The sequence below is a fragment of the Hyperolius riggenbachi genome, chromosome 1 (genome assembly GCF_040937935.1).
Source record: "Hyperolius riggenbachi isolate aHypRig1 chromosome 1, aHypRig1.pri, whole genome shotgun sequence".
Lineage (NCBI taxonomy): Eukaryota > Metazoa > Chordata > Amphibia > Anura > Hyperoliidae > Hyperolius > Hyperolius riggenbachi.
Genome location: NC_090646.1, coordinates 479,665,027 through 479,679,117, shown reverse-complemented (window position 1 = coordinate 479,679,117; position 14,091 = coordinate 479,665,027). Strand labels below are relative to the sequence as shown.

Sequence of the window (14,091 nt, the reverse complement as noted above, 5' to 3'; positions counted from 1 at the left end):
AGGCAGAAACTACTGCAGCGTGCGGTTTTGAGTGACAATTCGCACCCGCAAGAATTGTACACACGACAACATACTGAGTGATCTCACAACGGAAGCAATCTGCCACGGAATTGTAAAGTAATCATTGTCGCCTGCTTCCAAACTGTCCACAAGCTGTCCATCTTAGAGACATTCGTACACACAACACAACAACTCTAAATTGCGAAACTGTTTGCACTACAAAAGTGAGTGACCGGGCAGTTCAATCTCTCGTGCTGGGGCTTGGCGGCAGACAGTCTGTGTTACACACTGCATACTCCGTCGCCTGTTTTAAGAGACATTTGTATGCCATGTGTAGCATTTTTGGGGTTCCCATTATTCACATCCTTCTTTTCCTATAAAGAGTAAACACACAGCATCCCCAATGTCATGGGTCAGCATAGCTGGAGGGGAGGAGGGGCAACGTGGGGGCCCCACAGGCTCTGGGGGGGAGGGGGCCCAATTGCTCCCTTGGCCTCTATGGAAGCGCTGGCCCTGAGGGTGAGAAATGGTTCAGTGTCAGGGTGAGAAAGTTAGCAGGGCTGTGGAGTGCAACATTATCTGACTCCAACTCCTCAGTTTATGAAACCACCAACTTCTTCTTGCCCCTAATAAATAGATAAACAAATATAGTCGCTTTTGTATCCTTTGTTTAGCTAGGTTCATATACTTTTAGGACTTGTTTGAAAATCAGATAATGTTTTAGATCACAGTCATATAAAATATAGAATGTTTAATGGGTACACAAAATTCCAAGCACCAATGTGTCTGATATTACTAGTTCAGTAGATGATGCCTCATGGAATCCTCCTTCACATGTGAATTGTTTCTGCTGTATTTATGACAGCCTGATCCTCCCGCATACTGTCAGAAACCACACGCAGAACATTTCTCACACTTGCAAGAAATAATGAGACAGGACCATAGCTCACACTAGTAAAATACTGCTGAAAAATGTCACTGTCTTCTCTTAATTGTCAGACATACTGCTGAAAGCTAATTCCACTGCTGCACATCTACAAGTGATCTACAAAGAGAGAGCAGTTATTCTGGCTCAAGTAAAAAAGTCTATACCAATCTAAATGTATAGCTTCTCCATACAGAATACACATTTCAGATACCAGCGTCATCATCAGTTATTTTTATTTCAAATAAATTATCTACAATGAAGTGATCCATATTTCTGAATGATCCCACTACAAGACACAAAGCAATGATTCTGCTAATAGACCCTGGAGCTCATAGGATTTGCAGTTCTAAGAAAACAAAGCTGTAAAATGTGTAGTACAGTTTCAGCATGACAGATGGAAATATAGGGCTGACAGAGAAAGTCTAGGTTTACTGAATCAATTCAAACCACTGCTATAAACAAGAATGCTTAGTGACAAGATCAGCAGCAGGGTGTCACCTGAATACACTTCTAATAACTATAGTGTTGCTAGCCACAAAACAATTGCTGGCAACAATACGCCATGGCTTGTTCAAGTTGATGCAAATTGTATTACACTTTTTATGCAGCTTTAAATTAGAAAGTTTAATCCAGGTAGATACCCACTACCTCAAAAGTAGCACAGCACGGTGGCATAGTGGTTAGTGCTCTTGCCTTACAGCGCTGGGTCCCCGGCTCGAATCCCAGCCAGGTCAACATCTGCAAGGAGTTTGTATGTTCTCCCCATGTCTGCATGGGTTTCCTCTGGGCACTCCGGTTTCCTCCCACATCCCAAAAACATACATATAAGATGATTGGCTTCCTCCTAAAAATTGGCCCTAGACTATGATACATACATTACACAATATAGACATATGACTATGGTAGGGATTAGAATGTGAGCTCCTCCGAGGGACAGTTAGTGTCAAGACTACAGGTCCTTCTCAAAAAATTAGCATATTGTGATAAAGTTCATTATTTTCTGTAATGTACTGATAAACATTAGACTTTCATATATTTTAGATTCATTACACACAACTGAAGTAGTTCAAGCATATTATTGTTTTAATATTGATGATTTTGGCATACAGCTCATGAAAACCCAAAATCCCTATCTCAAAAAAATTAACATATCATGAAAAGGTTCTCTAAACGAGCTATTAACCTAATCATCTGAATCAACTAATTAACTCTAAACACCTGCAAAAGATTCCTGAGGCTTTTAAAAACTCCCAGCCTGGTTCATTACTCAAAACCGCAATCATGGGTAAGACTGCCGACCTGACTGTTGTCCAGAAGGCCATCATTGACACCCTTCAAGCAAGAGGGTAAGACACAGAAAGAAATTTCTGAACGAATAGGCTGTTCCCAGAGTGCTGTATCAAGGCACCTCAGTGGGAAGTCTGTGGAAAGGAAAAAGTGTGGCAGAAAACGCTGCACAACGAGAAGAGGTGACCAGACCCTGAGGAAGATTGTGGATAAGGACCGATTCCAGACCTTTGGGGACCTGCGGAAGCAGTGGACTGAGTCTGGAGTAGAAACATCCAGAGCCACCGTGTACAGGCGTGTGCAGGAAATGGGCTACAGGTGCCGCTTTCCCCTGTTCAAGCCACTTTTAAACCAGAAACAGTGGCAGAAGCGCCTGACCTGGGCTACAGAGAAGCAGCACTGGACTGTTGCTCAGTGGTCCAAACTACTTTTTTCGGATGAAAACAACTTTTACATGTCATTTGAAAATCAAGGTGCCAGAGTCTGGAGGAAGACTGAGGAGAGGGAAATGCCAAAATGCCCCAAGTCCAGTGTCAAGTACCCACAGTCAGTGATGGTCTGGGGTGCCATGTCAGCTGCTGGTGTTGGTCCACTGTTTTATCAAGGCCAGGGTCAATGCAGCTAGCTACCAGGAGATTTTGGAGCACTTCATGCTTCCATCTGCTGAAAAGCTTAACGGAGATTATTATTATTTAGTATTTATATAGCGCCGACATATTACGCAGCGCTGTACAGTGTATATATATATATATATCTTGGCACTAACTGTCCCTCAAAGGAGCTCACAATCTAATCCCTACCATTGCATATGTCTATATTATGTAGTGTAAGTACTGTAGTCTAGGGCCAATTTTTAGGGGGAGCCAATTAACTTATCCGTATGTTTTTGGAATGTGGGAGGAAACCGGAGTGCCCGGAGGAAACCCACGCAGACACGGAGAGAACATACAAACTCTTTGCAGATAGTGCCCTGGCTGGGATTCGAACCGGGGACCCAGCGCTGCAAGGCGAGAGAGCTAACCACTACGCCACCGTGCTGCCCATACGGAGATGAAGATTTCATTTTTCAGTACGACCTGGCACCTGCTCACAGTGCCAAAACCACTGGTAAATGGTTTACTGACCATGGTATTACTGTGCTCAATTGGCCTGCCAACTCTCCTGACCTGAACCCCATAGAGAATCTGTGGGATATTGTGAAGAGAAAGGTGAGAGACGCAAGACCCAACACTCTGGATGAGCTTAAGGCCGCTATCGAAGCATCCTGGGCCTCCATAACACCTGAGCAGTGCCACAGGCTGATTGCCTCCATGCCACACCGCATTGAAGCAGTCATTTCCGCAAAAGGATTCCCAACCAAGTATTGAGTGCATAGCATAACTGAACAACAGTTGTGTTTTTTTGTTTTAAAAACACTTTTCTTTTATTGGTCGGATGAAATATGCTAATTTTTTGAGATAGGAATTTTGGGTTTGCATGAGCTGTATGCCAAAATCATCAATATTAAAACAATAAAAGGCTTGAACTACTTCAGTTGTGTGTAATGAATCTAAAATATATGAAAGTCTAATGTTTATCAGTACATTACAGAAAATGAACTTTATCACAATATGCTAATTTTTTTTAGAAGGACCTGTATATATACTATGTACAGCGCTGCGGAAGATATCAGCACTATATAAATACATAATAATAATAATAATAATAATAATAAAGGGAACCTAAACTGAGAAGGATATGGATTTTTCCTTTTAAAATAATACCCTTGCCTGACTCTCCTGCTGATCCTGTGTCTCTAATACTTTTAGCCATAGTCCCTCAACAAGATGCAAATCAGGTGCTCTGACCAGAGCCAGTTCTAGACAGGCACATATGAGGGGGCAGTCAAAAATGGGTAGGGGGCATCATGGAAGGGGAAATTGCAGCAAAAAATGGGCGTGGTCATGACGCCGTGTGGGCGGGGCTAACTAATGTAGTTATACCAGCTAACGTAGTTGCATAAAAAAAATATGAAGTAAATGTACATAATGACAGACAACGTTTCTCCAGTAAATGCATTTAATGAGAAACAGCCTTTTACCAGTAAATGCACGTAATGACACACAGCGTTTCCCCAGTAAATGCACTGGGAGGGCGAGAGATCTGTGCGCCGCTACTCTGGTCTAGACGTACAGATCTGTCCCACGCTGGGAAGAGAGGAAGTGTCTTGCACCCCTGCCAGCCGCTGATATCTGGAGGAGAAAGCAAGAGAGAGGGGGAGCCCCAAGGTGAGGGAAGGGGGGGGGGAGAGACGTCCCCCCTTCCCCACTGTGCCTGCATTGCTCCCTCTTCTCTCTCCGCTGCCACCCCACCTGTTTGAGAGGTCAGAGTAATTATTTAAGGGGGCGATGCCCCCTCTTGCCCCACGCTAGAGCCAGCCCTGGCTCTGACTGAAGTCAGACTGGGTTAGCTGCATGCTTGTTTCAGGTCTGTGATGCAGCCACTACTGCAGCCAAAGAGATCAGCAGGACTGACATGCAACTGGTATTGTTAAAAGGAAGCATCCATATCCCTCTTAAGGTCCCCTTTAAGCAAAAAAAAAAAAAAAAAATATCCAAATGCTTACCCAATCTTTCTACACCCCTCAGTTCCTGCACTCGGACCCTTTTGAAAGTATCCGACATTAATGTCCCCCCATGTATGAGAGTGGTCGCATTGTGCAGGCACAAAGTACGGTCCGCGCCTGCACAGTAGTATGGAGCTGCTCATGCATGGCTTTTTCCGCCATACACAGAGGAGGGCAAGTCAGAGAAGAAGAAGAAGAGGGTCCCAGCTGGCAGTGGAGGATCGGGGAAGCTTCGAGAGCATCCAGAGGCTTCCCTCTACAGTGTGTAGTACAGCTGTGCTCTTACACGGAGAGAAGTATGGCTGCAAAGAAGAGGGTCCCGGAGGATCGGGGAAGCTTCGAGAGCATCCAGAGGCTTCCCTCTACAGTGTGCAGTACAGCTGTGCTCTTACACGGAGAGAAGTATGGCTGCAAAGAAGAGGGTCCCGGAGGAACGGGGAAGCTTCGAGAGCATCCAGAGGCTTCCCTCTACAGTGTGCAGTACAGCTGTGCTCTTACATGGAGAGGAGTATGACTGCAAAGAATTGGGTCCCAGCTGGCAGTGAAGAGGTCGTGGAAGCTTTGGGGCCATCCCAAGGCTTCCCTCTATGGCAGCTCTCTCACATGGAGAGGAACATGACCATAAAGAAGAGGGTGTCAGCCAGCAGTGGAGAGGTCAGAAAGGATTGGGGTACCTCTGGATGCTCCAGCGACTTCCCCAATCCTCCCCTCTTCTTCGCAGCCATGCTCCCCTCTGTGTACGAGCGCGGCAGAGAAAAAGAGGGTCTAATTTTTTTCATTTGTGTCTTTAGGTTAACGTTAAAGAGGAAGGAGTAGCCAGAATTTGAGACAGTCGCTTAAAGGATATCCGAAACCACAAAAACGTGGTGTAATGGAGTACATACCTTTGTCACTAAAGGCATCCTTTGGCAGACTGTGTCCTCCCCCCCCCCTTTCTGCTTCCTTTTGTCTGTTATAAGTCCCATTAGTAGGCCCCACGTGCATGTGCAGTAGCCGCCCCAAAGTCATTAGCAAGCACCAGGCAGAAGGAAAGCCACCAGGGACAGCACATCAGCACGACTATGGGGAGGCTACTATGCAAGCATCATTACTCTCAAGGCCTACTAAAGAGTCTAAAGGAGGCGAAGCAGGTTATTTTGGCCCTGAGTAGCCTCACTGAAGCTGGGCGCCATTATTGCAGCAATGCTATGCTGCGAGCCCCGCATAGCGGTAATTTGGGGCTCTAGTGGCTGTCAGAACCCCAAATTACATCTCCCTCCAAATTACGGACAACTCAGAGGTGGAATAGTATTTAATGCCGCATTGGAATTTACTGGCAGCAGGGAGAGCGGTCATACGGCTCTCCCTGCACCGAACTGAACAGTCACAAAATAATACGTACTTAAAGGAGGTGAACGGGGAAAGCAGAGGACACAGCCTGCCAAAGGATGCCAGTAGTAACTAAGTATGTACTCCATTACACATCTATACATTTTATCTAGGGTGTCCTTTAAATCTCAAGCCACGCATTTATACACAGGTTCACATTCATGCCACAGGAAATGCAGGTAAATATTAACTGTTGAACAGAAGTAATAATATGTCCACAAATCCTCTAGCTCTCCTTTAGTCAAAGCAGAAAAAACTGTTGGTTGGAATTATATTTGTTATGTTCAATTTTTATAAATATATAATACATTTTAGTTTTGGAGATTGCAGATTATTTAGTGAAGGCTAAAGCCACTTCCGGGTTTGTATTCCTGACCTGCATCCCCATCTGTGAACACTTCCCTCAATTCCTGTCCAGTCAGGAAGGGTTCTCCAAGTGTGATAGAAGCAGAAATATCTATGTATAGAGGTTAAAATCCCCTGATAGAATAAAATAAATCAGTATTTGTAGTGAGGAATCGTTACTAGCAGATGTTTATTGCTGCTGTCCTTTATATGAATGCTCCAGGGAGATCCATAGGGCGTGAGGGGAAATCTCACCAAAGGGACACAGACAGAAAACACATAGCATAAAGTTTCTAGCACCTCTCCCCATAAGACTACTTCAGTAGGAATATTGCTGGAGCCGAGCTATAAGCATAGTTAGTGATACTCGCCTATCTGCTGACAGCCTGTTGCAGTGTAGAGTTCAGTATCTGCTGCTAATAAGGGGCTGTTTCTTGCCGTGTGGGTAACGCGGAAGCAGCATTGTAGTTTGGACTTCCCATATTAGATAAAGGGAATTTCTGGTGTCAGGTAATATCCCCTGCGCAGTGCCGCATTGTAACTTTCTACCACTTGACTCAACTTTGGGAAATTACAACCAGGAAGTTTGCAACGATATGTGTGGGCCGCCCTGTCAGCCAATCAGCGGCAAGAAGAAGATCAAGGCCAATGGCAGAACGGGGAGGGCAGGTCTGGGCCGGAGGCGGAAAGTCCCATTCATTAGCGTGAAAAGTGGAGCAATGAGGCGATTGTGTGTTCTGCCGCTAGGGGGAGCATGTGTGCTGTGTAGCCGGATGCCCTAACGCTGTACGGAGATCTGTAAGGACTAAGGAGGAGGCAGTGCAGGCTTGTGCTCTGTTTCATCCCATTACCTGGACGAGGGTGATGTGATTACTAAGGTCAGGTCCTTCACAGGGACTGTGACTTGCAATGAAATCACTCTCTACTGTGACTATATAGCTGTCTGAACGGAAATATTCCACCGTGAACGGTTTAAACTGGTGCTCAAGATGAAACTTTTAATTAGTTTTAGATTAGAGACAGTGAGGATGAGGAAGGCTAATACTGTCTGTCAGGTTATATTGCTATTTGTGAACTGAACTGATTACTTTCCTCTTCTTACCTTCTTAGGACTCAAATTAAAGGCAGTCTCACGACAGAGACAAGTTAACAAAAAAAAACCTGATGAATCTTTCCCATCTTGCTACAAAAGGTGCTTTTACCTTTATTACAGTTCTGCAGGTGATGCATATGTTTTGAATGGGTACTAACTGTATAGTGTACAGTATTGTAAAACGCATCTCTCCTGAGATCCCCGGAGACCTCAGAAAATTCCACTCCTGTGCACTCTGCCTAGCCTATCATGTGCTCGCCCCACTGCCCTCTCCAAATGTTACATTACTAACTATATGTGGTGACCATACATCTTACAATCTATCAATCCATTTTTTTACTGATTGTAACATTTCAAAAATCTTACCAATGTACCACGCGCATATGTTCAATTTTTACCCAATTATGAGAAAACAAATGACTATACACCATTCAATTTTCATATAAATTGATCTGAAAAATTCAACATTCCTGATCTTCTTTTGTCAATCAGATTGGAACGGATGAATGAAAAAAAGCTTTCCATTTTTCTGTACAACCGATCGATTTTATTGAATTGCTGTAAGATTGGATTATTTTATTGTACAGTGTGTGGCCACCTTAACCCTTAATGGGCTTGATCCAATTCACCTTTTCTCCTACGTTTCTCCTGGGAGATAATTGTTAATCTACTGTTAAAAATTACTTATCAGCACTCTGCTATTGGGGAAAAAAAGGTGAAAAAGTACTGTCAAAATTATTCATAGTATTTTCTTGCTTGTTTGTGAGCACTGCTAAAACTGCGCAGGAGATTTGGGCACAGCCGGCGCCACCATAGGCCGTAATAGGAATTAGGGCTATAGCGACGCTCAGTGAGTAATTTGGGTACCATCAAAAGATGGAGCTCAAATTACTTTTAAAACACTTGAATTCGTCCGCCAGCAAGAGCTGGAAGCCAAATGACATCATTCCCCCACTATCCATGGTGGCCTGGAAGGGGAATAGTAATGAACGCCGCCGGGACTTGTGCAGGAGCAGGGTAAGCTGTTTATCGGCTTTATCCTGCGCCCATATCTCCTGGCGGCTATTTCATAGGTATGCTTGCTGGTGGCTTACAAGGCATTTTATTGATAAGATAGATTTAAAAATATTACCTAGGAAAACATTTAGAGAAAAAGTGACAGGATTTTAATTGTAACTTTGCACTTTACCTCACCATTTTAGTGCCTGTTGCCTAATAACATTTGCCTGTGCTAAACACCACATCTTCATGAATCTCCTGAAACAGTTCTGTTTCAATAAGACTGTCTGGTCTTGCGTGCATCAACAGCCCCTGATGAGTCATTGATGTGACGAAATGCATAGGGCGGAGTGTTGATGCACATGACTGGACCAGGAAGTAGTGCCGGCGGGAGAGAGAGCGAGAGACGATCTGATGCTGGAGCAGCTGAGCGGTTCCCGGGACCCCAACTGTTTAAAACGCGCTCTTACCCTGCGTGGCTTGTGAGTGCAACTTTGCTTTTAATCTTTTAATAAACCCACGGAATTATGCTATGTTTGGCTTTTTAGTTTACAGCCTCATCTGGGTTTCATAACCTTAGGAAGCAGTGAATCTAACAAATCCCCCTTCAAACGATCAATCCCACCTCCGGAGATCTGGGAGGCCAGCCTGGTGAGTGCGGGCACAAAGGGGGTGTCCTGACACTGGTGCTGGCTATAGGTGTTATATTAATTCACACAGCTGGATTTAAGTGGTGATGGTCTTTGCTGTCTGACCTAACCTTAATCGCAGTATTATGCTATGTGCCTTTTATTTTTTCTCTGCACGTGGATGTGATTGTCCGGGGACAAGAGACCAAAGGATAGTCCATTGCTATAACGGTTGGATCCGTGAAGCATACCTATTTGTGGAACTGTGAGACTGTTTTGATCTCTTTTTACCTTTAAGACAAGTGTGCGCGTTTCTACCTTTATCTATAACTTTATGTCTGCACATTGACATTGCTATACGCGAACCACGGAGTATTGATTTCCTGAAGCGCATATATAATTTTATTCAGAAAATAAACTGCATTGATGTTCAATTTTGTCAACCGGAAAAAAAGTTTTTGATATGGGCTGTGATGGATAGGAAGTACAGATTGGTTTGTTGATGGTGAAATAATCAGTATATTACGACACGTTATTTCCAGTCACATTTATCTTATTGTTTAATGATTCCTTGCTAAAAAGTGGACTGTTATTGGCCACCCTTAGTCTGATTGGATTTCTTATTTTTTCCCCACCAGTCGGGCTATTCTGTGCATGCGTGGCTTGGTGACACGCACGTCTTATTGCGCTCTGTTGCCGGAGCATTCTGCACATGTGCAGGTAGTGCTGCGCAGAACGCTGTTGGCGGCAAGAGCGCGATGTAGGCGCACATGGAAGGCCACACATGTGCCGTACAGCCCAGCTTTCAAGACTGAAGCCTTTGTAACGGAGAAGATTTAAGACAAACTGAGTTGCCCGAGAGGAAGGTGAGGGAGCCCACGGAGTACATGCGGCTACAGGAAGTCCCAGGTAAGTATGAATTCTTTTATTTAACTAATCTCCAGTTTCCTTTAAGCGTTACTGGCACACACTAAGCCCTTTATCATGGCCAATTATGCAAGGTGTTATGGAATGTAAGGTATATGAATGGTTTTCGCTTCCTGTCCTGCTACAACAGGTATGCAAAAAGCAGGAATGGAGTGGCTGAGCGTAGAGGGCCTTGGATCCCAGCAAATCAGTACATACATAAACAAGCACTGAGGACACACATTGTAAAATTAGAAAAGCAATGAACAAATTGCACAAGATTTGTTACAACATAGTTACATAATTATTTGGGTTGAAAAAAGACATACGTCCATCGAGTTCAACCAGAGAACAAAGTACAACACCAGCCTGCTCCCTCACATATCCCTGTTGATCCAGAGAAAGGCGAAAAACCCTTACAAGGCATGGTCCAATTAGCCCCAAAAAGGAAAAATTCCTTCCCGACTCCAGATGGCAATCAGATAAAATCCCTGTATCAACATCATTCGGCATTACCTAGTATTTGTAGCCATGGATGTCTTTCAACGCAAGGAAAGCATCTAAGCCCCGTTTAAATGCAGGTATAGAGTTTGCCATAACTACTTCCTGTGGCAATGCATTCCACATCTTAATCACTCTTACTGTAAAGAACCCTTTCCTAAATAAATGGCTAAAATGTTTTTCCTCCATGCGCAGATCATGTCCTCTAGTCCTTTGAGAAGGCCTAGGGACAAAAAGCTCATCCGCCAAGCTTTTATATTGCCCTCTGATGTATTTATACATGTTAATTAGATCTCCTCTAAGGCGTCTTTTCTCTAGACTAAATAAACCCAGTTTATCTAACCTTTCTTGGTAATTGAGACCTTCCATCCCACGTATCAATTCTGTTGCTCGTCTCTGCACCTGCTCTAAAACTGCAATATCCTTCCTGTAATGTGGTGCCCAGAACTGAATTCCATATTCCAGATGTGGCCTTACAACAATAGACTGGAATATACAGTTGAAACAGGTAAAAAGGGCACCGCGTGGCTGAGCACATTTGGGCACCGCCATAGGCTTTAATGTGAATTACAGCTATAGCAACACTCAGTGAGTAATTTGGGTGCAGGCAAAATTACGATAAAAACTGCGCAGTAGCTGGAACCCGAATTTCGCCTTACCCCTACTGTATGGCATCTTGGAGGGGGAATAGTAATTGCCACAGTAGACTAAGACATTTTTTCAGCTTCACGGCGCCCTTTAACATGTACTCTATCCAGTATGCCTCTCTGCTCAGAAGTACCTGGGAGATGTCACTGCCATGAACTGGGAGAGCGACCCTCTTGACTCCCTGAAACGAGAAGGAACGTGGGCGTGGGACTATAGAAAATATTTAGAAAGATTCGATAGACTAGTGGTTGACCACAGGGGTCTCCTGTAATGCACTGGTTTGATGAGTTGGAGAGTGCATTACACGAGTGCGCAAGAATGCATGCGCAGTGCGAAGCAGCACGTCTTCGCAAGCACTTGGACTCCCGAAGATTGCCGAAGCCTCCCACAGCGGTGGAAATGAGCAGTCTCCAACCCAGTCTCCGTAACTCGGGGACTATAGGGGGAACAGGTAGGCTCTACAGGACCCAGATCCTTCCCTCTCCTTAGGTGAGTATATGTTTTTGTTTTTTATTTACACTTCAGACTCCCTTTAAGACAATTTCTTAGTAGGACTAATACTCGTACCTTTATTTATCTCATATTACTTATCATATCAAATTTGCTTTAAAGCCATTCTGTGTAGCTATTACTTCCTGACCTGGATAACAAAATATAGATTGTTTCCATTACCTCATATTTTAGATTAGCCAATTTAGACTTTTAATGTATGTAACCAAAAAATTAGGCTTTCTGAAAGACAACCAACTATACAGTTGAGTTTCAATAGCTGAGGTCATGGGTAGTCACACTCTACAAAAAACAAGTAAACTACCCAACCTATTACCAAAGGTGAACAGGTGAAAATAGAAAAAGCGGAGGGCTAAATAGCAAGCTTATCAAGTAACCAATAAAAGTTCAACACTGAATAACTCACATTGAAATTTAGTAAGCCACCAGTGCAGAGATGTAGTAGTCACGCCCCCGGGAGAAAAAAACAAGTAAAATACCCCAAACCTACCACCAAAGTGTGTACAAGTGTGGGATGAAGCTCCACAAATAATCTACAACACAGTTAAAAACAGATTTGAAGAGCTTGTGTGTAAGTCTGCTTATACCGAGCACAATTTCTGACCCTTGTAATTCATTCTGAAGAAGCAAGCTTTGTCTGAGAGATGCATTATTATGTCTCATAAAGCTTATTTGAACAAGTTGTGGTCTTGTGTGGAGGAGATAAGTCTAGTCCACCACCCTTCCTCTTTTTCTTTCATTATTTGTGGCACCTCCTCATGTACCTGTATACAAGTTACAGTTATGACAGCACTGTATAGTTCACACTGTATGAAATCTCTTGTAGAGAATGTTCAGTTGCATTTTGTTGTGTTTGTCAGATTTGGTGCTGAAGGCTTCTGATTGACACATAAAGAGGTGAGCAGCATGATATCAGTACATTTTTCCAGCTGCTTTACAAGAAAGTTAGCACCAAAATAAATGTGTAAATTTCACATGGGTAAACTCTGCATGACTATCTTTCTCTGGCTGTATCTTTCTTGACACCTGTCACTTAATGCTGAATAAGAATCAGTTGGAGGCTATGAACTTTAAGCTTAGCAAATGATTATCTAGAAAATTATGCTAAGCAGAAAAAGCATTTATATAGTATGTACAGCATTTACCAATAAAATTATAGAGTTATTAATTCCTAATTTAAGAAACATAAAGAAAGCAGCCTAGTGTAAAACAGCGGCAGCAACAATAAACTCTCCAGTTCAGGAACATTTTATTTATTAATGCATTAAGCAGGTGACTGTTTTATATTTTAGTGTGCAATTGTGCTCATAAGTTTACATACCCTGCCAGATTTTGTAAAATGTGTACCATTCCGGCAAGACATCTCTCATTATATTTCATGGGATTCAAGTAAAACTATGAGACCTCTCAAAATAATGTAATTTTAAAAAAAATGTATAATTGTGAAAACACTGAGGTGGTCCCTCTTCATAAGTTTGCATAGTCTTAGTTGCTAATAGAGCAAAGTCCCTGTTCTGGATCTGGAACTCAGGCAACCAGAAGTCTCAACTAACTAGCATGCCTGAGGGGGATAACGGGACAGTGGGGGTTGCAGGGCATTGTAGGATAGAAAATAATTACCAGGTGCCATTTTCTACACTTACTGCAGCTCCTTTCAGCTTTACGGCCTCAATGCACAGCTCTTGACGTGTCAACTGGCCTAATGCGGCTCAGATGACACGCCGGGAGCCATACACAGAGGACGCCAAAAAGCCGCTAGGAGCTACAGGAAGGGTAAAAGACAGCACCTGGAGGCTGGGTGAGTATTTTCTGATGCATGGGAAAAGAGGGGTTTGTGCTTTTTCAGCAGGTTGCTCAAGAAACCACTAAGCACAGATATCCTGCATCAGGCCTGTGCCAGATACAGGGCGCTTTGCTGTACTGTTAATCCCACCCCCTTTAGCATCAGTGACGGCTTGTAGTCTTTTGTAATACTGTTGTTGCTGATAAGAGACTTCATTTTCTCAGATGGTACAGCTGCTCATTCTTCTTGGCAGAAGGCCTCCGGTTACTATAACTTCTTGAACTGTCTTGCATGAACTGCACATTTGAGGTCTTTAAAAATGGCTCAGTGTTATTGACATTCGAGAACCTTTACTTTTTTCTGCTTTGTTTGGAATCAGTGTCATGTTGGAAAGTCCAGTTGCATCCCATATGGGACTTCCAGGCTGATGAGTGCAAATTATCTTCCAGTTTTGTCTATAACATGCTGCATCCATCTTGTCATCAACTC

At 43.4% G+C, this 14,091-nt stretch overlaps 1 protein-coding gene across 3 annotated transcripts in view; it reads right to left on the bottom strand.

Annotated features, from left to right (window-relative positions):
• LOC137521835 (ubiquitin carboxyl-terminal hydrolase CYLD-like) overlaps positions 1-7,109 on the bottom strand; it is an 83,604-nt gene extending 76,495 nt beyond the window's left edge. For all 3 annotated transcript variants that reach the window (XM_068241623.1, XM_068241633.1, XM_068241643.1), the window contains exon 1: positions 6,905-7,109. The gene's annotated coding sequence lies outside the window, so the exon portion shown is untranslated. The remainder of the gene's footprint in view (positions 1-6,904) is intronic.
• Between the last annotated feature and the right edge of the window lie 6,982 nt (positions 7,110-14,091).